The following is a 27,103-nucleotide window of genomic DNA, read 5'->3' as shown; positions in this document are numbered from 1 at the left end:
CACTTGTAATCCCAGCGCTTGGGAAGCTGACGTGGGCAGATCACTTGAGGTCAGGAGTTCGAGACCAGCCTAGCCAACATGGTGAAACCTCATTTCTACTAAAAATACAAAAATTAGCCGGGTGTGGTGGCGGGCACATCCCAGCTACTCTGGAGGCTGAGGCAGGAGAATTGCTTGAACCTGGGAGGTGGAGGTTGCAGTGAGCCAAGATCATGCCATTGCACTCCAGCCTGGGCGACAGACAGAGACTGCATCTCAAAAAGAAAAAAAAAAAAAGAGAGCGAGAGAAAGAAACATCAGCAGGCAAAGCAGACAAGACAACAATCCCTGCTTTTGTGGAGCATACATTCTCAGGAAAGACAGACAATAAACATAATAAAAAGCAAGTTCTACAGTACATTAAAAGGTGCTATATGTGAATGAAAAAAGTCAGGGCAGAGGAAGGGAATGCTGGCAGATGGAGATGAAATTCTAAATGCAAGCTTCATTGTGTATTGGTCTCACTGAGAAGATTAAAGACAAAGATGAAAGGGAGTGAGTATATAGGTATTTGAAAAATGGTGTTCAAAAGAGAAGGAATAGTCAGAGCTAAGGCCCTCAGGCAAGAATCCACCTAGTATGTTCAGGAAATAACATGATTGGAGTAGGAAAACTGAGAAAATTACTATGTGAGCCAAAAAGAGAACCAGGGGTAGAAGTTCATAGGTCATGGAGTTTCTCAAATTTTAATGAACATGTGAATCACCTAGGGATCTTGTGAAAATGCAGATTCTGATTCAGTGGGTGATATGGTTTGGCTGTATCCCCACCCAAATCTCACTTTGAATTGTAACTCCCACAATTCCTACATGTTGTGGGAGAGTCCCGGTGGGAAGTAATTGAATCATGGGGGCAAGTCTTTCTCTTGCTGTTCTCATGATAGTGAAAAGTCTCACAAGATCTGATGGTTTTATAAAGGGAAGTTTCCCTGGGCAAGATCTCCTCTCTTGTCTGCTGCCATGTGAGACATGCCTTTCACCTTCCGCAATGATTGTGAGGCCTCCCCAGCCATGTGGAGTTGTAAGTCCATCAAACCTCTTTGGTTTGTAAATTGCCCAGTCTCGGGTTTGTCTTTGTCAGCAGTGTGAAAACGGATTAAAACAGTGGGTCTAGGATGGGTCTGGAGATTTGGCATTTCTAATAGACTCCTGGGCAGTGCTGATGCTGCCAGTCCATGGCCCACTCTTTGAGTAGCAGCCTTGCAGGTCATAAAAAAGAATGCTGGCTTTTACTGTGTGAGGAATGAGGAGTCACTGAAAAGTTATAGGGGAATGATGAAGTGGTTTATTGTAATAAACAAAACTCTAAACTTCATTTACAGATGACTTTCTTCTCCTCCCCATCCCCACTCCCCAGACTGGTGCTGCTGCAGTGGGAAGCTGGCAACTGTGGAAAGAGGGTGCTTGGATTCTGTTATCTTTATTCTGATAGCTCCTTCCTGCCCACCACTTCCAGCTGTGGCTAGGGGAAAAGAAGATGAGAAGAAGGCAGCAGCATAGAAAGGGTAACCACTGCCTGGGTAATGAGTACTCTCCCTGTATGCTGCAGTGTTTGTACGAGTTTGCAGACTTGCATCTTTGCAGTACCCTATAGATGAGCACCAAGGCACTCATGTCCTCCTCCTCTACCTATTCTGTTCTATGCCTCTAGGTATGAAGGAAGGAAAATGTTACTTTATTGTTTCTATCTTCAGCTGGCACTACTTTTCTCTAGGATTATCGGGTGTTTAGTACTGACTCCCTTCTTGACTGTCCCTAAAGATTCCTTCTTTTGTCCCTGAAAAGCTACAAATAGTTTCCTTGACTTGGGTAAATGTATCTTTCCACCATTTGCTTATATATTCTCCCTCAGCTCAGAAGTGGGCAGTCCTCTCTGGTACAGTCACCTTGCCTCTCCAGGATACCCTCCTGAGCAGGCTCAAAGACAATCTCCTGGTCCAACTCTACCACATGGCCCTGTGTTAGTCCATTTTCACACTGCTGATAAAGACATACCCAAGACTGGGAAGAAAAAATGGTTTAATTGGACTTACAGTTCCACATGTCTGGGGAGGCCTCAGAATCATGGCAGGAGGTGAAAGGTACTTCTTACATGGCAGCAGCAAGAGAAAATGAGCAAGAAGCTAGAGGAAACCCATGATAAACCCATCAGATCTCGTGAGACTTATTCACTATCACAAGAATAGTACAGGAAAGACTGGCCCCCATGATTCAATTACCTCATACTGTGTCCCTCCCACAACACAGGGGAATTCTGGGAGCTACAATTCAAGTAGAGATTTGGGTGGGGACACAGCCAAACTATGTAATTACACCCCTGACCCCTCCAAATCTCATGCCCTCACATTTCAAAACCAATCATGCCTTCCCAACAGTCCCCCAAAGTCTTAACTCATTTCAGCATTAACCCAAAAGTCCACAGTCCAAAGTCTCATCTGAGACAAGGCAGGTCGCTTCTGCCTATGAGCCTGTAAAATCAAAAGCAAGCTAGTTACTTCCCGGATACAATGAAGATACAGGTATCAGGTAAATACAGCCATTCCAAATGGGAGAGATTGGCCAAAACAAAGGGGTTACAGGGCCCATGCAAGTTCAAAATCCAGTGGGGTAGTCAAATTTTAAGCTCCAAAATGATCTCCTTTGACTCCATGTCTTACATCCAGGTCATGCTGATGCAAGAGGAAGGTTCCTATAATCTTAGGCAGCTCTGCCCCTGTTGCTTTGCAGGGTATAGGCCCCCTCCTGGCTGCTTTCATAGTCTGATGTTGAGTGTCTGTGGCTTTTCCAGGTGCACGGTGCAAGCTGTCAGTGGATCTACCATTCTGGGGTCTGAAGGATGGTGGCCCTCTTCTCACAGCTTCACTCGATGATGCCCTAGTATGGATGCTGTGTGTGTTTGGGGGGGATCCAACCCCACATTTTCCTTCTGCACTGCCCTAGCAGAGGTTCTCCATAAGGGCCCCACCCCTGCAGCAAACTTTTGCCTGGGCATCCAAGCATTTCCATACATCTTCTGAAATCTAGGTGGAGATTATGAAACCTCAATTCTTAACTTCAGCACATGCACAGTCTCAACACCATGTGGAAGCTGCCAAGGTTTAGGGCTTGGATCCTCTGAAACCATGGCTGAGCTGTACCTTGGCCCCTTTTAGCAATGGCTGGAGCAGGTGGGACACAGGGCACTAAGTCCCTAGGCTGCACACAGCATGGGGACCCTGGGCCAGGTCCCCCAAACCATTTTTACCTCCTAGGCTTCTGGGTCCATGATGGGAGGGACTGCCATGAAGACCTATGACATGCCCTGGAGACATTTTTCCCATTGTCTTGTGGATTAACATTCGGCTCCTTGTTAGTTATGCAAATTGCTGCAGCCAGCTTGATTTTCTCCTCAAAAAATGGGTTTTTCTTTTCTATTGCATCATCAGGCTGCAAATTTTCCAAACTTCTATGCTCTGTTTTTCTTTTAAAATGGAATGCTTTTAACAGCACCAAAGTCACCTCTTGAATGCTCTACTGCTTAGAGATTTCTTTCACCAGATACCCTAAATCATCTCTCTCAAGCTCAAAGTTCCACAAATCTCTAGGGTGGGGGCAAAATGCCACCAGTCTCTTTGCTAAAACATAACAAGAGCCACCTTTGCTCCAGTTGCCAACAAGTTCCTCATCTCCATCTGAGACCTTCTCAGCCTGGGCCTTATTTTCCATATTACTATCAGGCTTTTGGTCAAAGCCATTCAACAAGTCTCTAGGAAGTTCCAAACTTTCCCACATTTTCCTGTCTTCTTCTGAGCCCTCCAAACTGTTCAACCTCTGCCCGTTACCCAGTTCCAAAGTCGCTTCCACATTTTCGGGTATCTTCTCAGGAACACCCCACTCCTGATACCAATTTACTATATTAGCCCATTTTCACACTGCTAATAAAGACATACTCAAGACTGGGAAGAAAAATGGTTTAATTGGACTTACACTTCCACATGGCGGGGGAGGTCTCAGAATCATGGCAGGAGGCAAAATGTACTCCTTACATAACAGCGGCAAGAGAAAATGAGCAAGAAGCAAAAGCAGAAACCCTTGATAAGCCCATCATAAGACTTATTCACTACCATGAGAATAACATGGGAAAGATGCACCCCCATGATCCAATTACCTCATCCTAGGTCCCTCCCACAACACGGGGGAGTTCCGGGAGATATAATTCAAGGTGAGATTTGGGTGGGGATACAGCCAAATCATATCAGCCCCCATCTGATCAACGGAAACACCCATGTATCTTTTGTCTGAGTGCAAACAGTACACCCTGCCTCCTTCCCTCCATAATCTAAGCAGCCAGTCAGTCATAGTCTCCTTTGTAGATTCCTCATGAGAAGAGGATCAGAATGCCAGCCCACTGAGACCTCAAAACTGAGGGGCACATGTCAAGTTCTCCAAACCTTTTCCTTGAAACTCCTCTAACTGAAGATGAAGAAAAAAGCATATCTCTACTGCTCTTCTGTAGACCCCAAATACGATTCTCTCAGTAGAAATGCTCTCTCCACCCATAGCCTTTCCTAGTGGAGGTAGGGGTGTCTACAATTTACAAAAACTGGTCCTGAGGTGCCTCTATTTGCATATGTAAGACTATATTATTAAATATTTGGCTTTTTTTAGTAGTTAGTGACACGCAGAGCTCAAATATAACTCCTAACCTGCTGAGAAAACCATCTTGAAAAATCTATTTAAATCAACAATTTCTTGATAATTCTATATCTGTCATGCTTATTTGAAGCATTCAAAGTATATATTCATACTGTAACATTATGGGAATGTACATTATGGGTACATGTAATTTAATTACTGCTTGAATGGGGAATCAAAAAAATACTTTATTTTATACTTGCCATTGTATTTACTTCTATTGAAATGTTGCAATTTGTTTCAGACTGAGACCAATTTCATATGTATTTCATGTAATGATCTGTCCTTCAGGTGTGGTCCCATTGGTTTGAACACAGCTACTCTGAGTTCAACCTGGCTGTACCACTATGTGCTATAAAACACTCAATTCTTACATCAGTTTAACTTTCAACAGAAGCACAGTTAGAACTTTTATTTACATTGCAGGGCATGTCATTTAATCTTTGATTAGCATGACACTAATAAATGGATAAACTCAAACACCCCCACTGAAATCTCATGGCCAGGGATTAGAATATTATGAAAATGAAAACATAAAGCTTAAAAAAATTTATGTATGTCTGATAAAAAGTCACATCTCTTCAATGAGCACATCTACAGATTCATTTTGAAACTATTAAACTAGCTGGTGAAGTAATAAATCCTGTAACACCAAATAATGAGGCAAATCTGTTGGCAAAATAAACATCAGAAAGCTCAATTTCTGCCCACTTTGCATTATGGTTTGACATGGTGATGATAAGAGGATAGAATTAAAAGAAAACTGGAAAACTTTGCCACTTATAAAATATTGGTGAAACTTTCTGTCTTTGGACAAATGTCTTGCTAATTCTAATGTGGCCAGCATTTGTGTTTGTGAAAAGAAGCAGAAGAAAATAGGGAAAAGGGGGAAAAAAAAGTTTAGGTATAGCTAAAGAGACAGAATAAGGTAAGGATAAATATCACTATGAATTGTGAATTCTACTAACCAAGTGGAATTTGTTATGGCATGCTAACTAAATTGTATGCAGTTCCCTTATTGTTTTGAAGCAGCCAATCACTCGGGAGCCCAATTTAAATTCTGCTAACAGTTCTGCTGCAGTCAGCTACCCACTCCCTCCCAGCTTTAGTTTCTTCTGCTCACTCCATCATCAAAGCATACTTGTTGGTGGCCAGTTCACATAAAATTCTGATCTCTACTGGGTAATTTGATAGGAATCTGATATGCACAAGTATGAATAGCCGATTTGACTTTTCAGAAATAGATATGTGTTATGTGATAAGCACATTTAATGCAGAATACCTTCCCGTCTCCACCCACCCCAGAGAAACCTATTTTTAAAATTGTGAGATATCACATTTATATCAAAGGTCATGATATATTTCACCATTAAATCCTTTTTCAAGGAATAAGTAACTCTGTCTGAGTCAGAATAAGATATACACTATGCTAAAAACAACCCCAAAATCTCAATAATTTGAGGTAATAAATTAGTTCTCATATGTGCCACATGTTCAATGCCAATTTGCAAAGGGATTTGGTCCACATGGTCTTCACTCCAGAGCCTAGACTGATACAGGCTCCCTTTTAAAAATGTGTTTTCATCACTGCAGAAGTGAGAAAAAGAGAGTATCACTGGCTCCAACCAGAAATATTATGTGTCACGTCCACTTATATTTCACTGGCCAGAGTAAGTCATACGGCCACATTCAAACCTAACAGTGCAAAAGGCAATGTGCTCCCACAGGCAGGACTATCAAATACTTTGAGTAAAACGGCCTTAAATACTGACAATCCAGTGCAGGAGACAGTCTGTAATGTGAAATATTTTAGCAACTAATCAGAGATGACACTGAGGCTATAGCCTATGTTGATATAACTCTTGCTGGAGCCTTTCAGGGGTTCCAGTAAATACCAGCCTGTTCCTCAAATGGGTTCTAAGTTGACTGAGAAATAAGGAGAGACAGTCAGCAATTGAAACCAAAATATCACCATCATTGCCAGTGAATGCCAGAGAGAAGACACAGTTCAGTACAAAAGCCTAGATAGGCTTGCTACCTTTCTTCCCTCTTATTAAACCCTGAAATAGCCACCTAAAAGAAAGTTTGAGTCCACACTTTGATTTCACATACCAAGGTCTGTGCTTCTCGCTGGTTCAGAAAGAGCAGAGTGACCAGACTCAGACCCTGTGTATTTTCACTTCAACTAATTAAGAAATGTGGGCCACTAACAAATGCCTACCAGCAAAGTAGTTTACTCTGTGTTCTTGCAGAGGATAAAAAGGAAGTTCTCTGGCCAAGAATACTAAGCTCCTTTCACATGGAAGAAAAAAATCAGGACTGGGGAGAAATAATTCCTCCATACCATACACCAACTTGAATTACTAAATTTTTGTTTTTTGGTTTTTGTCTTCTCCACTAAATTGTAGACTCCTTGTAGAACTGCATTTTCCACAGTTTTAAGATTCTTTAATAAAAAGCAAGAAAATATATTATAAATGTTATACTATTTTATTACAAACAAAAACACTCCAAAATCATATATTCATACTCAGTGATAATAGCTACTTTTACTCACAGAAGAATTTCATACAGACTTCTAACCATTACCTGTCAAACACATTCATTCACCTTGCAATATAGTGGAACTCCAAAGAGAAATAAATATTCTTAAAGAGAATAGAGATTTTTGACAATATTCAAAAATTGTCAATAATTTGACAACTTACAATATAACAGACATCATTAAAACAATCATCATTAAAAACAACCAGTTCCCAACGGCTATGGTGGCCTTATGTAACACAGAATTGAAAGCATGCTAAGGAAAAAAAATGAGAAAAAAAAAAAGAATTTATTACTAACTCACTCCAATCACAAAAAGGAAAGAAACAAACGTATACACAGATGATTTCCAAGTCTATTAACCAGAAAGGAAACAAAAGCATTTTTATCCAAGATATGAGAGATGACACAGAGTGCAATAAAATAGATTTATGATGGAAGCCATTAAAATGGCAGTATTTGAATTATCAAACTGAAACCAACACACTTTAATATTTCACTTTATGAAAAGGAAAATATTTCAGTTCAATAAAACCAGGGCTTATGCATTCCGAGTCCGTGCTGGTGGCTGACCAGACTGAGAGCCTGAAATAAAATGTACCTTCATTTTGTCTTTTAGTAGAGAAATATTTTCAGTCACATGTTAACCTGTGACTTAAAACTTCACTAAAAACCCACTGGAATGACCAAAATTCACCAACAGATACTATTGATGAGGGCATGGAACTACTGGAACTTTCATGCATTTCTGGTGGAGTGTAAAATCATCCAGCCACTTGGAGGACAGGTTGGTGGTGTGCCTACCACACCATACTCATCTATCACACCACACAGAAATTCCATTCCTAAGTTTTCACCCCAGAGACATGAAAAAATATGTCCACAAAAACATTCGTATGAGAATGGCCATAGCAGCATTATTCAAGATAGCTAAACACTGAAAATAAAAACATTAAATTTACATCAACTAATGAATGGATAAAATGATTGTGGTATATCTATACTATTGGAATACTATCTCCCTATAAAAATGAAATGAACAAACTATTGATACACACAACATGAGTGAACCTCAAAAAACCTTATGTTAAGTGAAAAAAGTCAAACACAAAAGACTACATACTGTATAATTTTATTTATATGAAATTCCAGACAAGGCAAACAACATTGAGGAGGAGATAGACTGAAAGGGGTGATGAAATTGTCTGCCTTTACATATCCTGATTGTGGTGGTAGTTATACAGTTGCATACAATTGCAAAAGTTCATCAGACTGCATGCTCATATTATTGTGTGTAAGTTATATCTTAACAAATCTGGGAGGAAATTTCACTAATAAATATAAAACCACAGATTTAACTGAAGAAATGCTTTAAAATCATAAATGAAATTAATTGCAAGGTTTAGCATTAAATCATACTAAAAATTTCAAATCATATTTCAAATATACACACTCAGTAGAAGGACACTTTATAGGAATAATAAAAGCAAGCATAATGAAGGTTAGAGCCAAATGTTGGTGACTATCTGGACATTTATATAGATGTAGAGTTCTTTGAAAAAAAATATAAAATATTACATAAATATTGCCAGAACCCAACAACCACCTGAACTTAAATATTACTTTTCCGTGATGTTCAAACATGCACTTCTCTAAACTCTTCAAACTACCCATGAGAAACATATAGTGAGTAATTCACAGTGACACTAAATAGGTAAAAGTGTAGATTTTTTACACATAGGCATTTTGTAAACACAAAATATTTAAAAATGAATTGTAAAAGATATTTTGAAAACCAAATGCATAAAATTAAAGTATTTGTGATATAATCAGAGTGCCTAAGAACAATAAACTTTTATATGTGCATATATATATATGTAGGTATATATGTAAATATATTCATATTCACATTCATGTTTGAAAGACCATGATCAACAAGTTTTTATCTCATACCCCTCAGATTTCCTTTTTAGAACTGTCTTCCTCTCTATTCTATTTAATTTTTAAATTGCGTGATCAACTCTGAGCATTATTTTTTAAACTATTTTAATAGCACTAAATCACACACACAAAAATGCAAAACCGAAGGAACTGACAAGAAAAAAATGTATCCAAGGCGTCATTTTCATAAAATATTTCAGACCACATACTCACAACTCTATAAAGTGGTTCAAGACACCTGCATCTGTGTCTCTCATGAGATTTATTTATTTATTTCTTCTCTTTCTTAAAAGTCCGTATCAATCATATTATCAACATTATCTTTTAAATTACCAAAAATCGAGCTAAGCCACAAACATCAGTTTACTACCCTGTGTCTCCTATTCTAATTTTTTTTTTTTTGCCTCTGTCTCTGACTTCTGTCTCCTATTCATATGGGTACTCAGTGACCTCTCTTTGCTAGACAATTTCAGAGATCCAGATGTCCCCACTATAGTGTGCCAGTGTGTGTCCTTTCTTTCCTAAGAGGCCAAGGAAAATTGAATGTTCATGAAAACAGGTCATAGAAAGAAAGGCATAATCAAATCTTCATGTTGACACAGTGATTGTTTTCCTTATATTCTCTTTTTTAAACACTTAGATATGATCTATCAGGTACACAGAGACGATTCAAAAGTATTGTCTTCCTTGCAGTATTCCTTCGTTCACTTACCCAATGAAATATAAGAAAATAATACGTATCGGGGGAACCAGCCCCCAATATTTCAATGTAGGTTCTTTCTATTTTCCCTAAGTGTCGGCCAGTCTGAGATATAAAGAGAAAGAGTACAAAGAGAGAAATTTTACAGCTGGGCCTCCGGGGGTGTCATCACATATTGGTAGGACCGTGATGGCGACCTTGAGCTGCAAAACCAGCAAGTTTTTGCTGGGGAGTGGGTGTACGAACAGGGAGTAAGTCACAAAGATCACATGCTTCAAGGGGCAATAAAAGATCACAAGACAAAGGCAAAATTAGAATTACTGATGAGTAATCCTGCTGTGCACACATTGTCATGATAAACATCTTAACAGGAAACAGAGTTCGAGAGCAGACAACCGTTCTGACTAGAATTCACCAGGCTGGAATTTCCCAACCCTAGTAAGCTGAGGGTACTGCAGGAGACCAGGGCGTATTTCAGTCCTTATCTCAACCGCATAAGACAGACACTCCCAGAGCAGCCGTTCATAGACCTCCCCCCAGGAATGCATTCCTTACCCAGGGTATCAATTATTAATATTCCTTGCTGGGAAAAGAATTCAGCGATATTTCTCCTACTCACATATCTGTCTATAGCTTTCTGCGAGAAGAAAAATATGGCTCTATTCTGCCCAAACCTGAAGGCAGTCAGACATTATGGTTATCTTTCCTTATTCCCTGAAAATCATTGTTATTCTGTTCTTTTTTAGGGTGCACTGATTTCATATTGTTCAAACACACATATTTTACAATCAATTTGTACAATAGTGGTCTTGAGGTGACATACATTCTCAGCTTGCAAAGATAACAGGATTAAGAGATTAAAGTAAAGACAAGCATAAGAAATTATAAGAATATTGATTGGGGAAGTGATAAATGTCCCTGAAATATTCACAATTTATGTTCAGAGATTGCAGTAAAGACAGGCATAAGGAATTATAAAAGTATTAATTTTGGGAACTGATAAATGTCCATGAAATCTTCACAATTCATGTTCTTCTGCCACAGCTTCAGCCGGTCCCTCCATTCTGGGTCCCTGACTTCCCGCAACAAATAAGAAACAAATAATAGTCCAAATGCTTCAGGTTGCTAACTTAGAATTCTAAAAGGCTATATGATTTCCAATTTCAGTTTTTCAGTTCTAAACAATGTGTTCTTAGGACTAAATGCTTAAAACATTTTTTCAATAAATCTGAATGAAAAAACTTGTAAGAGAGAAATGTTTTCCAGAAACTTACAGCTTGGTTTTTCCATTTTTTATTTGTTTATTGCCAAGAAGGAGCTAATTGCAATGCTTTGCATTTGTGTAACATATTACAGGTTGTAATACATCACTTATTTGAGCCTCAAACCACCTTGTAAGAAGAGCCATTTCGTCATCTCCATTTCACAGTTAAAGCAACTGGAGACTGAACCAGAGTCAAATATTGGAAAGCAACATAGCTTTTGCCTAAAACCTGGGTGTTTCTGTCCTCTTGTCCTGCAACCTCTCTGTAATGCCATATCACCTCTTTGCTGAAATACCATGTGTGTATATGTAAGAGACAGAAAGGCCATATATTGCATATATATGCATATATGCAGAAAGGCCTAAGACTAACAGGTTCCTTCAAACTCCATTTAAGGTGAAAATTTGTGAATAAGGTTAGGTGAACTTTTGTGCCTCCTGCACACAGACTGATAAGACACCTGGGTACTGGCCCAATAGCTGGTAGAAATCTGAGGTCCACCACTATTGATTTATATGATTTGATTATGATCTATTTATTGATAATATTTATTTATTTATTTATTTGAGACAGGGTTTCACTCTGTTACCCAGACTGAAGTTCAGTGGCTTGACCAAAGCTCACTACAGCCTGTACCTCCCAGGCTCAAGCAATTCTCCCACCTCAGCCTCCTGGGGAGCTGGGGATTCAGGAATGTACCATCACACCCAGATAATTTTTTTATTTTTCAAATAGAAAGGGTCTTACAGGGTTGCCAGGTCTGATATCGAACTCCTAGGCTCAAGTGATCTATCCATCTGCTTTGACTCCCCTAAGTATTGGGATTACAGGCATTAGCCACTTTGCCTGGGACTCATAGTAATTTTTAAATATCCAGTGTTATATGTGAATGCCCACCAGTCTACAGAACATATCTTTTTTTTCTCCCACAGCTAACTTGAATTACCATGTCCTAAACTGAACTCATCATCTCCTCGCTATCACACCCTGCATTTGCTCTCTCTGTCAATGTCACTACTATCCAGTCAGTTTCCCAAACCATAAAGCTGAGCATCATTCCCAAGAATACCTTCTCCTTCACTGCTTACATCAAATCAAACACCAGTATGGATTATAACTCCAGTGTCTTAAAACTTTCCTGTTTTCTCTACTTTCATATTTAGGTGGCCATCATTTCTTCACCAAGCCACTCTTCACATTGCAGCCAGAGAACTCTTATAAAGACTTGAATGAAAGTCTCTTACTTCCTCTAGGAAGTCTTCCCTGGATCCCCATTCCTGGGTGAGGTGCCCTCTTCTGTGAATGGAGAAGAGACATTCTGTACGTCCCTTATCATGGTATTAATCACACTGTATTTTAGGCACTACTTACCTATTTGTATTCCCACTAGACTCAGTTGCAGAGGGGCAAAGACCCTGCCACTCTTAATAGCTTTTGTATCCCCAGTGATTAGCACAAAGCTTTGCAAATAAGTAGGTGCTCATTAAATATTTGTTGACTATAAACAAATAAATACATAGTTTCCTAATAGGGGTCATTGATGAAAAAAATATCAGGAGGTAGTAAAAACCAGGACCTACTCCACAAAAAACATAGGCTTAGGTTGTAAAAATCATTCAAGATTAAAAGGACGATTTTCTCAGGCAAATCAGATAGAGGAAGCTGACCATTAAATGGCACAGTTTGGTAACAGATAAATTTGAGAGATACATGTTGCCCTGACATCAAGCAGTAGACATGGGTCTGATTAATGGAATAGCTCCATGGCTTTGCTCTTTCTAGATAATTCTGCTACCAGTAAACCCATTTGGGCTTTAAGTTTCAAGTCAATTCATAAGCATTAGCAGTCACTATGTTCCAGGTGAGATCAGATCTCATTAGTAATCAGATCTCAGATTTAATCTTCTAGGCCGGGCGCGGTGGCTCGCGCCGGTAATCCCAGTACTTTGGGAGGCCAAGGCAGGCAGATCACCTGAGGTTGGGAGTTCGTGACCAGCCTGACCAACGTAGAGAAACCCCATCTCTACTAAAAATACAAAATTAGCTGGGTGTGGTGGCACATGCCTGTAGTCCCAGCTACTCAGGAGGCTGAGGCAGGAGAATTGCTTGAACCTGGGAGGCGGAGGTTGTGGTGAGCCGAGATCGTGCCATTGCACTCCAGCCTAGGCAATAAGAGCAAAACTCCGTCTCAAAAAAAAAAAGAAAGAAAGAAAAGATTTAATCTTCTATGAACTCGATGGTGCTTCCTTGACTGGAATTCACTTTTTTATTTACCAAGGTCACCTTTTTCCCCAACTTTGAAACTAAGTTTATGACTATACTTTGATATCTTGAGTGGTAATCCATCTAAATTTTCCACCCCATAGTACATTTCTTCTTACTTAGCTAAACAATGTAAAAATGTGCTGAAAATGCAAGTCTAGATGCTACTGGAAAAAAAACTTCTCATAAATAACTCTTCAGGAGAATCAATTCCAAATTGTTACTTCTATAAATAAAGCATCTAAAATGAAGGGACAGGGCTCCAAGACAAGTGGTTGGTTTCTTTTGGTTTGTTAGTTTGCTTTTGTTTTTTATTTTTTATTTTATTTTATTTTTGAGCCAGGGTCTTGTTCTCTTGCCCAGGCTAGAGTGGAGTGGCATGATTATAGCTCACTGCAGCCTCAACCTCCTGGGCTCAAATGATACTCCAACCTCAGCCTCCCAAGTAGCTGGGACCACAGGCGTGCACCACCATGCCCAGCTAATTTATTTATTTATTTTTTGTAGAGACAGGGTTTTGCCATGTTGCCCAGGCTCGTCTTGAACTCCTGAGCTCAAGTAATTCACCTGCCTCAGCCCCCCAAAGTGCTAGGATTGTAGGCGTGAGCCACTGTGCCCGGTGACAAGTGGTTTTTCTACAGGGCACCTATGTTTCACAAAAGGAAAAAAAAACTCACTACAATCATGCACCACTTAACGAAACGGATATTTTCTGAGAAATGCATTGATAGGTGATTTTGTCATTGTGCGAACATCATAGAGTGTACTTCCACAAACCTAGATGGTGTAACCTGCTACACACTGAGGCTAGATGGTGTAGCCTATTGCTCTCAGGCCACAAACCTGTACAGCATGTTACTATACTAATACTGTAGGCAATTGTAACACAGTGGTAAGTATCTGTGTATCCAAACATGTCTAAATATTGAAAAAGTACAGTAAAAATACGGTATTATAATCTTACAGGACCACTGTCGCGTATGTTATTGACATTATTGACTGAAACGTCATTATGTGGCTCATGACTATATTTTGTTCTTCCTAAAAATGCACAGTGTGACATATGGAGGGGAAAGTAGAGAGAAAAAGACACTGAGGAGGAATAAAGTGCCAGCTCATGGCCTTTTACATCTCATACTAGTGAGTTCGGACTTCACTGACTGGGCAATACGTAATCATAAGAAATATTTATGCAGGAAAACAACACAAGGAGAATTACATCTCAGGGGATGTTAAGCACTGAGGATACAAAAGTAAGAAAGAAGCTTACCACCAAGCAATCCCCAGAATGATCTAGTTCTGTGATAAAAGTCTGTTCTAATGAAAGTGTTTTCCTTATAGAAAGAATTTAAAAGGGCTTTTCTGTTATTTTTTCTTGTTGTTAACTAAAAGAGGCCATTTAAATGATAAAAAGAGTGGTGAATGTCTGTTTGCTCAACTGTATTATATATTGCTTATTAGCATTAGGGAAGGGTAGGAATTTAAGAGAGCTGTCCGTACAAGGGAAACTTTGCTACTTATCTCTAAAGTTTAAAAAAATGCTTCTAATATTTTTTAATTTTTCTTCTAGATGGCATTATCTCATTATCTCAACTTATATTAGATTTACTGGGATTACAGTAAATAAACAGTAATGTTTAGAATAATTTGATACTTCTTTCTTTACTAGAGAATAAAACATTTTGGGACTGCAGGCATTTTGTTAGCTGACAGACTTAGAGAAAGGGCTGAAAGGTAAAACCACGAGAACGAAAATATACCTCCGGACTTCTGGAAACACCAGCAAAAACAAATTCATCTTTTCCCTTACCAATCCTTTTTTTACTCTGCCTCCTGGAATTGTTAATTCTTTCAAATTTCTGGTCTTTAAAGAATTTTTTTTTTAATTCTACTGAGGTTCAAATTGCTAAGTACATGTGAAGAAGTCCAAGAAACCACATTTACTACCATGCTTAAGAAAGAAATTACGGAATTCTGAATCAGTTGTTCAGGGCAGAGCTGGTAGTAAAAACCATTACTGAATGCACAAGAATAATTCGCCTTTTGAAGGCAACCAGGTTGGGAGTGAGCAGATTATTGGATATTCCTACCTGTGGATTCTTTTTGCCCAAGCACTGCTCTGACAAAATTTAGAATGCTCCCAGAGAGACAGCAGACATATGTGTCTATCTGAAAATGTGTAAGGTAACTCATACGAATGTAATTTTGCCAATTGTTGGAGGGAATGGAAGTGCAGAAGGAAGATGAATGTGACCTGCCATCCATGGGAATCTGGCTAGGTGTATTCAAAACTATTTCTACCTGTCTGATAAAACTATCCAGTGCTGGTAGCTGGAAATGAAAAGCACAATTAGAATTTGAGGAACAAATGCTACCCATGCTGGACACGCAATGAAACCCAAGTAGATGATGGGAACCATGCTATTTGATGTGAGCATCAGGTTGTTTAACCTGTACAATTTCAGAGACACACTATGGAACACACACAGGGTATGCATTTTTAATAAGTCGATAGTCATCTAGTTAAATGAACTGGATTCACAAATAAGCTTGAAAGACACAATAACTAATTCTTGGTGGTACTGCCTTCTAAAGACTCTGCTGCTTGTATTCAACTGCAATTTCCCAACAGTTAGCAAATATATAAAATGTCACTGATATGTTTTTAAATTTTGTTGCAACCTTAAAATCATTAACAGTAATCTCAAATATACCAACTTCTTAAGTCAGTACTGCTGAGACTATCCTTATCAGAGTTGTTGGGAAGCAGCTGTTTGGTTCACTGTTTCTTCTTTAGCATCTACAACAATTCCTGGCACTCAGTACTCAACAAATAATTTGTTCCATGAAATGCCCAAGAGTTAGTATATGTCCCAATAGGTTAATTACACATATAAAGCAAGCTTCCTATAATCTTCCTAAAGTTCTTCAGAACTTAAAAATGACATCTTCTTGAAGTATCCCAATCCTTGGAAACCGCGCACATTAACCACTGTGATCTAAAACTTGCATGACAAATTTGAACTGTGAAATTAGAAAAAAAATAGCATGCAAATTCCAACAGCAACTTACCAATTTGCAATCCTGAGCAAGTTTAATGACCTTCAGAGCCTTCATATTTAAAATGGAGGTAATAAAACCTCCCATATAAATGGGAGGATTAAATAATATAATATGAATAGAACATCTGAAAGGTTCTAAGTACATAGTACACCACCAGTCACCCACACCACCACCACTGCTATGTTTTCTGCCCCTGTACAGCCTCACCAGCAGCACTCAATGCCTTCTGGGCCCAGGCATCTGCACAAGGCCCCCATCTTCCTCCCCTGGGCTGAGACAATACATCCCACCATTGAGCATACCCAAAACATGCCTGTGTTCACCCTCTAAATATTATTAATGTACATTTGACTTAAAAACATACTTTAAATAGTTGGATATAACCTACAAGTATCTTATTTTTCTATTACAATCTGTTTGGAAGGGATGAGGATAAACAGGTTCATGTATATTGATGCGGAATTATTCAAACACAAATGTATTACATCAGCTTGTCTTTTGCTTACCAAAAAAAAACCCATGAAATGTTTTCTCAACTTTTGTACTTAAGCATAATACTAAAAAAAAATGGACCACAATCTATTCTATTTTTCTCTAATCAGTCACATTAATAATACAGGTAATATTCAAAAAGCAAATATATGAATGCAATTTTTGTAGTTCATTATAGAGAAAATAACTCATATAAGAAGAAAAAAATGAGCTTCTTTTTTTTCTTAACCAAAGCAAATGGAAGATCTACTGGACATTTCAGTTCAAAATAACCAAGCAATGATGACTTGAAAGTAGTTTTGCTTTTATCTCTTTAACAGGTTGTCCTGCTAGGCTTGGATTCACCAGATAATTATACAACTCATCACATATTTTTGGCTATATGTACATGGCCGCAAATGCACCCAGGATAAATATGAAGAGCTTTTAGGACCCAATAAAGAAAATAAAATCTCTAAGAAATTGGCATTTGGAATATAGAGTTCTTTATCTGACAGAATAATAGGAAGGCTGTTTCATTTTCAATAATTCATGAATGTAAATGTCCTAGCAATTTCTTATACAGACTATCTTCATGATAAACACAATTTTGTAATTATCGTACTCACCCTTTGCATTTCATTTATACTTAACACCATTAAAAAGTACCCATCTTAATATTGTTGGCCACTAAAATGTCTGTGACCTAAGCAAAATTACAGTTCACTCCAAGAACACAATGGCTGTGCTCTAAGTCTTTTGGCAAAGGCCAGGATTTTAATGACCTTAAACAAGCAGGGCAGGCAGTCACATTCCCTGAGAACTCCAGAGCTTTCATACAGTTTATTCTTGTTGAAGTAAGCTAAGGCAAAAGCTTTGGCAGCAATCTGAAAATAGGGGCAAAGGGTTTCAAGTGGTTGTTTTTCTGGATGTAACTCTGGCTGAATTAAAAAGGACGGTGTTTATGGAAAGCTTTCCTGGGATACTGTCAGATCTCTTTCCCTGGATGGGGTACAAAGGAAGGAAACCTCAGCTGGCATTTATTTTCCCTAATTTGTACCTGAGTCCTTATAAGAACATAAAGAGCAAGTGGATGCATGTTTGAGATAGAGTATAACCTCTTCCAGAAAGCTGATGACCTACCTGCCTCTTTCTCTTTGAATTGCTTTCAGAACTTAAAATGGAGGCCAGGGAGAGCATCAGTGCCCACTCTTTTTTTTTTTTTTTTTTTTGAGACGGAGTCTTGCCCTGTCCAGGCTGGAGTGCAGTGGTGCAATCTCGACTCGCTGCAACCTCTGCTTCCTGGGTTCAAGTGATTCTTCTGCCTCAGCCTCCCGAGTAGCTGGGACTACAGGCAAGCACCACCACGCCCAGCTAATTTTTGTATTTTTTTTTAGTAGAGACGGGGTTTCACCATATTGGCCAGGATAGTTTTAATCTCCTGACCTCATGATCCACCTGATCCACCTGCCTTGGCCTCCCAAAGTGCTAGGATTACAAGTGTGAGCTACTGTGTCCAGCCTCAGTGTCTACCCTTATTTCCGCATTGAGAGAAGCTCCATGTTGAGAAGGGAATAATTAATTTAAATGCTCTTGCTTTCAAACTATGGATTAAAGAAGTGAAAGTAAGATAGAACCTAAGTGATCAAACATTAATAAAGGCATTAAAGGAGCTGTTGGTGACATCTGAAACCATGATGGGACTGTGACAAGCAAAACCCACGTAAGTACCACTATGGCTCAAGTGGCTCTCATTCAAAGTGTTACTGGAAAAAGGGAATACCAGCGTGTAACAATGTCATTCCACTTGCAGACTAGTTCAATGGATACAAATGTCCACATCAGCTCTATTATTGCTTACTGGGGACTTTGATAAAAAAAAAAAAGTATGTTTAATGAAAGTTGTGAAGATAATGAAATAATAATGCCATGACACAACCTAGAATTTGTCAAAAATACTAAAATGTCCAATAGGAACATAATTGAAATCACTTTTTCAATAGAGAAAAAATAAAATGTGAAAGAAAATATGCAAGAACATTTTTAACAGGAGTTTCATATATATCATGGGCTAAGCAATGAGGATAAAACAATTTACAGAAATGAAACACAATTCCTGCCTTCCCAGAGCCCTGGACTACATTATTAGGTTGGGTGTCTTAAAATTCTGCAAAGATAAATAATAACTCTATGTGACCAGTTGTGCGATCCTCATAATTTGAGCTATTATCTTCCCATTCAAGGCAGAGGTTCTGTACCTAAAAAACTTTCTGGATTATTAGGATATGTATGCCCAAATGATGAAAGGAAAGGTAGCCTGTTACAAAGATCACATAAGGTGTATAAAATGACAGATGAACATAAAAGTGAGAATGTGTCTCTGAATGGAGGATCAAAAAGATTTTTATAAAGCAGATTCAACTTTAACTAAATCTTACAATGTGGATGGAATTCTACAGAAGAATTGAAAATATAATATAAACATGGGCTGAAAGGCAGGAGAAAGAAAGAGTTTTAACATTGACCAAGGTCACCCATGACAAATCAAGCCCTCAAAAGAACAGACACTTTTCAAATGTGGATCTCAAGGCTACTCAAACCTATTTACCCATAGAAATACTTTTCCTTCTTGAAATACTCTCTTCCTTTGTTTTCTAAGGACTCAGTCTCTCCTAATTTTCCTCTTGCTATTGGTAGCTCATTCCCAAGCCACTTTATAGGCTTTGTTTGTTTGTTTGTTTTTGCTCATGACCTAATGTTCATATTCTCCAGGACTCAGTCCTCAGCCTTTCAACCTTCTCACTCTACATACTCCCCCAAAGCAATCACATATATTTCCATGGCTTTCGATTTCATCCATATCCTGATGATGCCTAGATTAATAAATTCCCCACTTAGTTCGCCACTTAGTTCTGAACATATATCCCTCAGTCCCACTCTACATCTTTATTTAGGTATTCCAAGAGACCATCAAGCACATGTCCAAATGTGAAGTTATCTTCTTCCCCTCAGAGACAGTGTTTCTCATTGCTTCCCCAGCTTAATAAATAATACCTGCCCAAACCTGAAATATTGGTGTCATCACTGACTTCTTTGTCTCCTGTATCCACACTACTCCCCAAAATCCTCCTATGTGAAATTATCTACTTCTCTCCATTTCTACTGCCACCACTGTCATACAAAACATCAGCATATTTCACCTGAGCAATTGCAAGAGCTGATCTCTCACCTCTAGTTTCATCCCCTTCAAGTCATCCTCCATCCTGCAGCCTGTATGATAATGTCAAAATGTAAAGTTGTTTATGTAAGTTCCTTGCTTAAAACCCTTCATTGGTTTTCATTACCCTCAGCATGTTTATGTTGATTACACAGTGTACAAAGCCTTCTGCAACTGGCCCCTTCTAGCTCTCATTTCTCTCTCATACTTTTATATCAAATAATATTGAATTTGTCACAATTATTTGAAGATTTGAAGGCTCCACACTTTCTCATTAGCCTAGGATACTTCATTTTGTGTGTGCTGTTCTCTCTCTATCTCTCCCCAACTTCCATCAACCATCCCTCTGATAACTCCCTTTATTTTTCAGGAGCTCAAACATCACTTCTTCAGGAATGTGTACACTGATTCCCATTGTAAGTAATATCCCTATAATTTTTTGTTCTTTTATAATACTCATCACAATTTATTGCATTTACTTGTAAATATCTATCAATGCCATGAGAATATGAGCTCCTTTAAAGCAGGTTCCACATCTGCTGGGTTCAAAACTATATCCCTAGAGTCAAACACATATTCTGGCACATAGAAGGCATTCCATGAATTTATTTTTCAATTAATAAAAGGTAAATATTCCACTTAGATGATAAAGTAGAGCACTGAAGGGAAATACAGTAAGCGATAGGCTAGAAAGATAAGTTGGAACCAAATCATAAAGGACTATTCAAGCCATACCCAAAAATGTAGACCTTATCTGTAAACATGAGGTCCCACTTACAAAGCAACTACATTCTAAGGAGGGAGGAGAGTAGGGGAGATTTGAAGAAGCTTGCTAGAAGAATCTCAGAAAGCTTATGTATGTTTTTCAGAGTGATACTCATGAAAGTTCTCCAAAGTGTGCTATTTATATTTCCTTTAAAAACTCCACGTTATAAAGTTAAAACATGGCTTAAGGACAAAAATTCTCTGTTAAAATTGGCTGTGTTTTTCTGAAGATAAAACTGATTTGTGAGCAAGCAATATGGCAACTTTGACCAGGATCGTGTGTGTGTGTGTGTGTGTGTGTGCACGCGCATGTGTGTGTTTGAGTGTTTGTTTTATTTAATTTTCACCCCCTATCTCTCACAAAATTCCTGAATGTGTTTGCATGTGTATCCTGGAAGAAATAAGCTAATTAAGCTGGCTCCCTTTTCAGTCCTATCTCCAACCTCTTTTCCATGTACACCCTAAGTCCCAGCCACCTGGGTCTACGGAGCCCATGGATTCTGACATGTAGTCCTTCCATCTGGAAAATCTTCCATGCCTGCTCAGATCCTTCACATCTTCCTAGACCCAGTTTAATAAGTTTCCTCTTCTATGAAACCTTTCTGAATTTCTCCTACTCTCCACAAAATGAATCCTTTCTTCCTTTCTATTCTCAATGAAATATGTGTATCACTGTATTCAGATTGCCTTATATTTGCTTTTGATGTGCCTAATGACCCCATTATATTATGAGTTCTTTATTAAAGATAATCCCAAAGAGCCTTGCCACCCAAAGTGTGGTCCCTCTACCAACATAGCTGTGAGCATATTAGAAATGCAGACCTTCAGGTCCCAACCCAGACTTCAGAATCTGCATCATAATATACCTCCAGTTCATTTTTATCACAATAAAGTCTGAAAAGTGGTGCCATAGAGTATCTAGCATGCTAAACACATAAAAGGTATTTTGTATAGGCTTGCTTGATGGATGGAAAGGGCATGAAAAATCAGGGAGAGGCATTTAATGTGCTGCTCTCGGTGTGCCAATGTGGTCTGGGAATTTATCTCAGGGTACACGATAGGTAGCATGGACAATATATTAAATTTATGGACCAGAAAACACCACTAAGAGCCATAAAATGGTGAAAGACACTGATGCAAACCCAGAGTTTTTGGCAGAGAATATCATAAAGTATTCTGAAATTTGAAGATCTTTTTAAAAATCACTCTAACTTGACATATCTTGGATTCGCGCTTTGAGCTATTCCACTGCATTCAAATATTTGTTTTCATTCCTGCATATTTTCTTCTCCCGCTCCTTCCTGCCTAAATTTATATATGGAACTTAGTTAACTCAGACTGTCAGCTGGTAAAACTGTTTTCCAAGAAAAAATGTAAAAGCATCCTAAATTCAAGGACAAAAATTTGCAGAATTGGTGGATTATTGGAGCACCACACAGTGATAAATATATTAAAGGCTATTATCCCAGCAGGACTTGGAACAAGGTAAAGTCTACAGAAAGGTAAGTAAAGAACAGGTCAACTTCTGAACCTTCTGGATCCCCCTCTAGAAGAAACAAAATGAAATTACTCCAATTATTTTCAGACACTGAGGCCAAGTGTGGCTTACTAAGTTCTAAAATGGTGTCTCACCCCTCATGGAAAGAAAAAAGAACTGACATAGAGGCAACTGAGGACATCTCGGAGGACAAGACATGAGCCAGGAAGGGGGCCTGACACAGAAACAGAGATAAGGAAAGAAATGATGAGTTTGTTTGCTCTTTCTGTGAAAGTTTTAATTCCCACATTTCCATTACTTAATATGTCATTATTTTACTTTTCAGAAATTGGCAAACCAAAAGCATTCCACCATTTATTTTAAAACTTGTAGTCAACACACAATACATCAGACTTTTATATTGCCTCAAATAAAAATTCTCTAAAGAATCAAATCTAAAGCTGTGCTATAAATTTCCCTGGGGAAGTTAATCCTAAAGTTCTTAGACATCAATATATGCTCCTGACCAAAGGTTGGATTTCAGAGGTCATGATGACATAGATTGATAAAATCCTGCTGCGTAATCCAGCCACGAATTACGTGTTGACATTGATAAGCAACACTTTTCATTGCCTATTAAATAAAGGTCAAACTCTTCAGCCTGGCATTAAAGATGACCCCAGTTTGAATTTCGAACTTTATTTCCCTCGACTCTAGCCAAGTGGAACAAATTGTGTTCTGTGCATGTCCTTTAATTTATTGACTTTATGGTTTTGCTTACAGCTCCTTTCACTTGTAATTCTCTTTCTTTCTATATCTGTGGATCCCAAACTTATCCAGTAATTAAGGACCAGTGCAAATGACATCTCCATTGGGCCTCCAAATACCCAAACAGCTGAAAATGTACTCTTTCAAATATCTCCTAGACACCTGACAAACTTCATCTCATGTTATATTTATTTATGTATGTTTAATGCAATTCACTAGAGGTAAACCTTCCTGATGGTTAAAAAAAAAAAAATCTGTTTTTGTGCTTTCTGTACCTAATATAGTGATTTGCACATAGTAGGTACCCATAAATATTTCATAATTCTACAATTGTGGAACTGTTATAAGTATTCAGTCAAATGAGACCATAATACCCTTTTGGTATGCTGTTCTCCCTTTTTCTCACATTTCCATTCACCCCCAACCCCCCAAATTTCTCTAAAATCCTAATAAGTCATTTTCACTGTAACTTACCTGGTTCTTCATGGAATTATTAGATAAAAATTAGACTAATGAATATACATTTTCCTTCTTTTGAATAAAAATAAGCCATATTCCTGACATAATGTCCATATCTGACATTCAATAAATACTTGAGGAAAGAGTGGATCAATTAATCAATCAATCAATTGCCCTGCCAAAATCTCAGTGAATCTAGCATGACTAGCATAAAGCTATGGACCCCTCAGATTTCGTTGTCCGTTTCTGTCTTGCGATACCTGTGAAGTAGTGGTAGATGTCTCCTGATTGTATACAGTGGTCTTATAAATTGAATAAGAGCAGTGTATTAACAGATTACATGATGTTGCTTCCTTAATGTCTGTACTCACTCATGGTAACAAAAGTGTAATTTTGACTATATTAAGCCATATAAGTCCCCAAGGGAACTCATCCCAAGATTAAGCACTGAGTAAATATTACAATAATTGCTGCTGCTACTTGAAAATGATAGTAAAACTCAAAAACAAAATTTAAGGTGAAAATGTATTAAGAATGTATTAAGAAATTATTTTGCAAGAGTTCTAAATTATGACAGCTTATAAGTAAAGATACAGGTGACAGGTTATAATCTGTCAAATACTACATGATGTCAGCAACAAGTTTCTCCTGCCTTTGGCCCGACTATTTGGGCATAGGTTGTCTATGTAAACCTCTGCCTTGCTGTCTCTGCCTCAATTAATAGCTTACTAATACACTGGTAATCTGGTCTTTCTAATTCTGGGAATTGGCAAGTCTTTTCAATCCCTTTCTCCAACCTAAACTGAAATCTCTTTCCTGAATGCCTGTTCTAAGTATTGCTAGTTCCTGAATTCTCCAATAGCATGCCCTCCCTACCTTTTAGGAAGCCTAAATCTGAAGAGCAAGCATGTTTTCTACAAGTGTTAGAATAGATAGTAAAATGAGAATCAAGCCTCTCCACCTTACTGAAATAACTTAATGTCCTCCTCCTCCTCCATTAAGCTTCCAGATATTTGAGGAAAGAAACTATTAATTTAACTTTCATTCTCCCTCTTAAAAGAGGCTCGGTACATCTAATGTGCCCAGTGATTGTTGAATAAGCCAATGAAAGACTGCATTAACCAACTTAGAAATGTACAAACCATTCTTAAGTTTACAGAGCATTATATCTCCATTATGTTCTTATCCTTGTAGTAGTCAAAGGCTCATAGTTACATCTCTGAATGTCTTTATAACCAGCCATTTGCATACCAATACATCTATCAGGACAATCAACAATATAAGCCTAGAACTAAGTTACTATCTTTAGCGTACTCAGCATCAATGCTGAGTGCAGCCCCAATGAACAGTACATATGCAAACAAATACCTAAACAGATGCAACAGAACTAGTAGCACATTGAGCCTAGGACACCCATAACAAGTACAACTCATGCAAGTGACATGACAATGCTAGAAATCAATCTCTGCCATCATTTAGCAAGGTAAGATGGCATTCTGAGGAGGAGCCTTGTGATTAGGGAATGGGAATAAGCCAGAACAACAGCAACAACAAAAGTAGCTTGTGAGTACCTGGTACCAGAGTGCTGACATTTTCTTACTTGTGCCTGACAAGTCATAATGCCTAAGAACTACCACCAGGGGTGTCACAATGGAGAGTAACGTACACTAGAAGCACCTAATGAGGAATTAAGAGTGGGATGTGTGCTGGAAAGGGTTCACACCTATAATCCCAGCACTTTGGGAGGCTGAGGTAGGAAGATCACTGGAACCCAGGAGTTCAAGACCATCCTGGGTAATATGAAGTGACCCTGTCTCTACAAAAAAACAAAAAAGAAAACCATTAGCCAGGGGTGGTGGCACATGCCTGTGGTCCCAGCTACTCAGAAAACAGAGGTGGGAGGACTGCTTGAGCTTGGGAGGTTGAGGCTGCAGTGAGCCATGATCACGCCACTGTACTACAGTCTGGGCAACAAAGTAAGACCCTGTCTCAAAACAAACAAACAAACAAATAAAAGAGTAGGATATATCATATAGTCATGGGAGAGGAATTATCAAAGTCGAGTCCTGAAGGTTGAACCGGACTGGTGAGGAGTGGTGAGATGAGAGCCAGAAAACAGAGACAGCCTGGGAGTCATTGGCTATATCATAAAACAGAGACTATTATAAAAACAGTGAGGTAGGGGTCCGATCATCACGAGCTGATTATGCCAAGATAAGAAGTTTGTCTTCAGAGAAAAGAGCCATGTATAATATTTCTTCCAGTTCCCATGATAATTATCTCACCCAGGGAAATGGGGAAAGGCTAGCACTGGCAACCTAAATATTCAGAATTACATACAGAATATTGGTGAAGGATAACATTAAACTCATACCAAATATATTTACATTTAGATGTTGTATGTGTTTTACTTTCAAATGTGCAGCAAATTATAATTTTTAAGCCTGAAGTTTAAAACGCTTTTATTTCCAGAATTAATATAACTTTTTTCTCCCTAAGTAAGTTTCTTTTTTAATCCCTAGGTAAGATAACAGCACCTCAGAGAAGATTTGGAAAATAAATGAGCTGATGAGAGGTAAGTATAGCACTCAGGGAGAGACATGAGCCAAGCAGGCTCTCCCCTGAAAGAAACTGCGGGGCCACTATAGGATAATAAGCCCCAATCACAAACGCAGGCTCTGGTGGCCACACATCCTGCTGGTGGCACCCTGAGACCAAACTTGCTCCTCTGGATCTCCCTGGCGAGAGTCTTGGAGAAACCTGTGCAGTCATGCTGTGGTCCAGGAGAAGCCACTATCAATACGTCGTCCGACAGCCACAGTCAGCTCAAGGGGAGGGATGCCCAGATCATAAGGATCGCCTGCAATGGAGCAATGAGTGGAAAAATGGCCTCATAGAGGTGTTGTGATGTCTAAGCTAGAGGGCTCTCATCCTCTTCAGCTTCTCTTGCTGAGTATGCTTGATATACTCCTAAGTAAAATAAGGAGGCTGCTATGGTCTAAATGTTTGTGTCCCTCCAAATTTATATGTTGAAACTGAACCCTTAATGCAATAGTATTAAGAGGTGGGATCTTTGGGGAAATTATTAAATCATGAGGGCCTCATGAATGAGATTTGTGCCCATATAAAAGAAGGTGAAGGGAGCATGTTTGTCCCTTTCACCATGTGAAGACACAGCATTTGCCCCTTCTGCCATGTGAGGATGCAGCAAGTAGGCACCATCTCTGAAGCACAGCAAGTCCTCACCAGACACTGAATCTGCTGGTGCCTTGACCTTGGACTCCCCATCCTCCAAAAATACAGGAAATAAATTTCTGTCATTGATAAATTACCCAGTCTAAGGCATTTTTGTTATAGCAGCCCAAACTAAGACAGAGGGTTTTTGAGAAGTTATTACTACTGGTCCAAAATCTTTCTACCAATTCACAGAAACCATCACATCAACAGCTGTTGAAGTAC

General features: G+C 38.7%; 2 long non-coding RNA genes across 3 annotated transcripts in view; one reads left to right on the top strand and one right to left on the bottom strand.

The window, feature by feature from the left end:
• Positions 1-27,103, bottom strand: part of LOC107976346 (uncharacterized) — a 158,567-nt gene that overhangs the window by 99,846 nt on the left and 31,618 nt on the right. The gene's annotated exons all lie outside the window — the stretch shown is intronic.
• Positions 25,313-27,103, top strand: part of LOC107976345 (uncharacterized) — a 42,677-nt gene continuing 40,886 nt past the window's right edge. For both annotated transcript variants that reach the window (XR_001720244.3, XR_001720243.3), the window contains exons 1-2: positions 25,313-25,438; positions 26,167-26,219. This is a non-coding gene — a long non-coding RNA (uncharacterized LOC107976345). The remainder of the gene's footprint in view (positions 25,439-26,166; positions 26,220-27,103) is intronic.

Source organism: Pan troglodytes, chromosome 7 (assembly GCF_028858775.2).
Source record: "Pan troglodytes isolate AG18354 chromosome 7, NHGRI_mPanTro3-v2.0_pri, whole genome shotgun sequence".
Classification (NCBI taxonomy): Eukaryota; Metazoa; Chordata; class Mammalia; order Primates; family Hominidae; genus Pan; species Pan troglodytes.
This window is presented reverse-complemented; position numbering and strand designations above follow the sequence as displayed.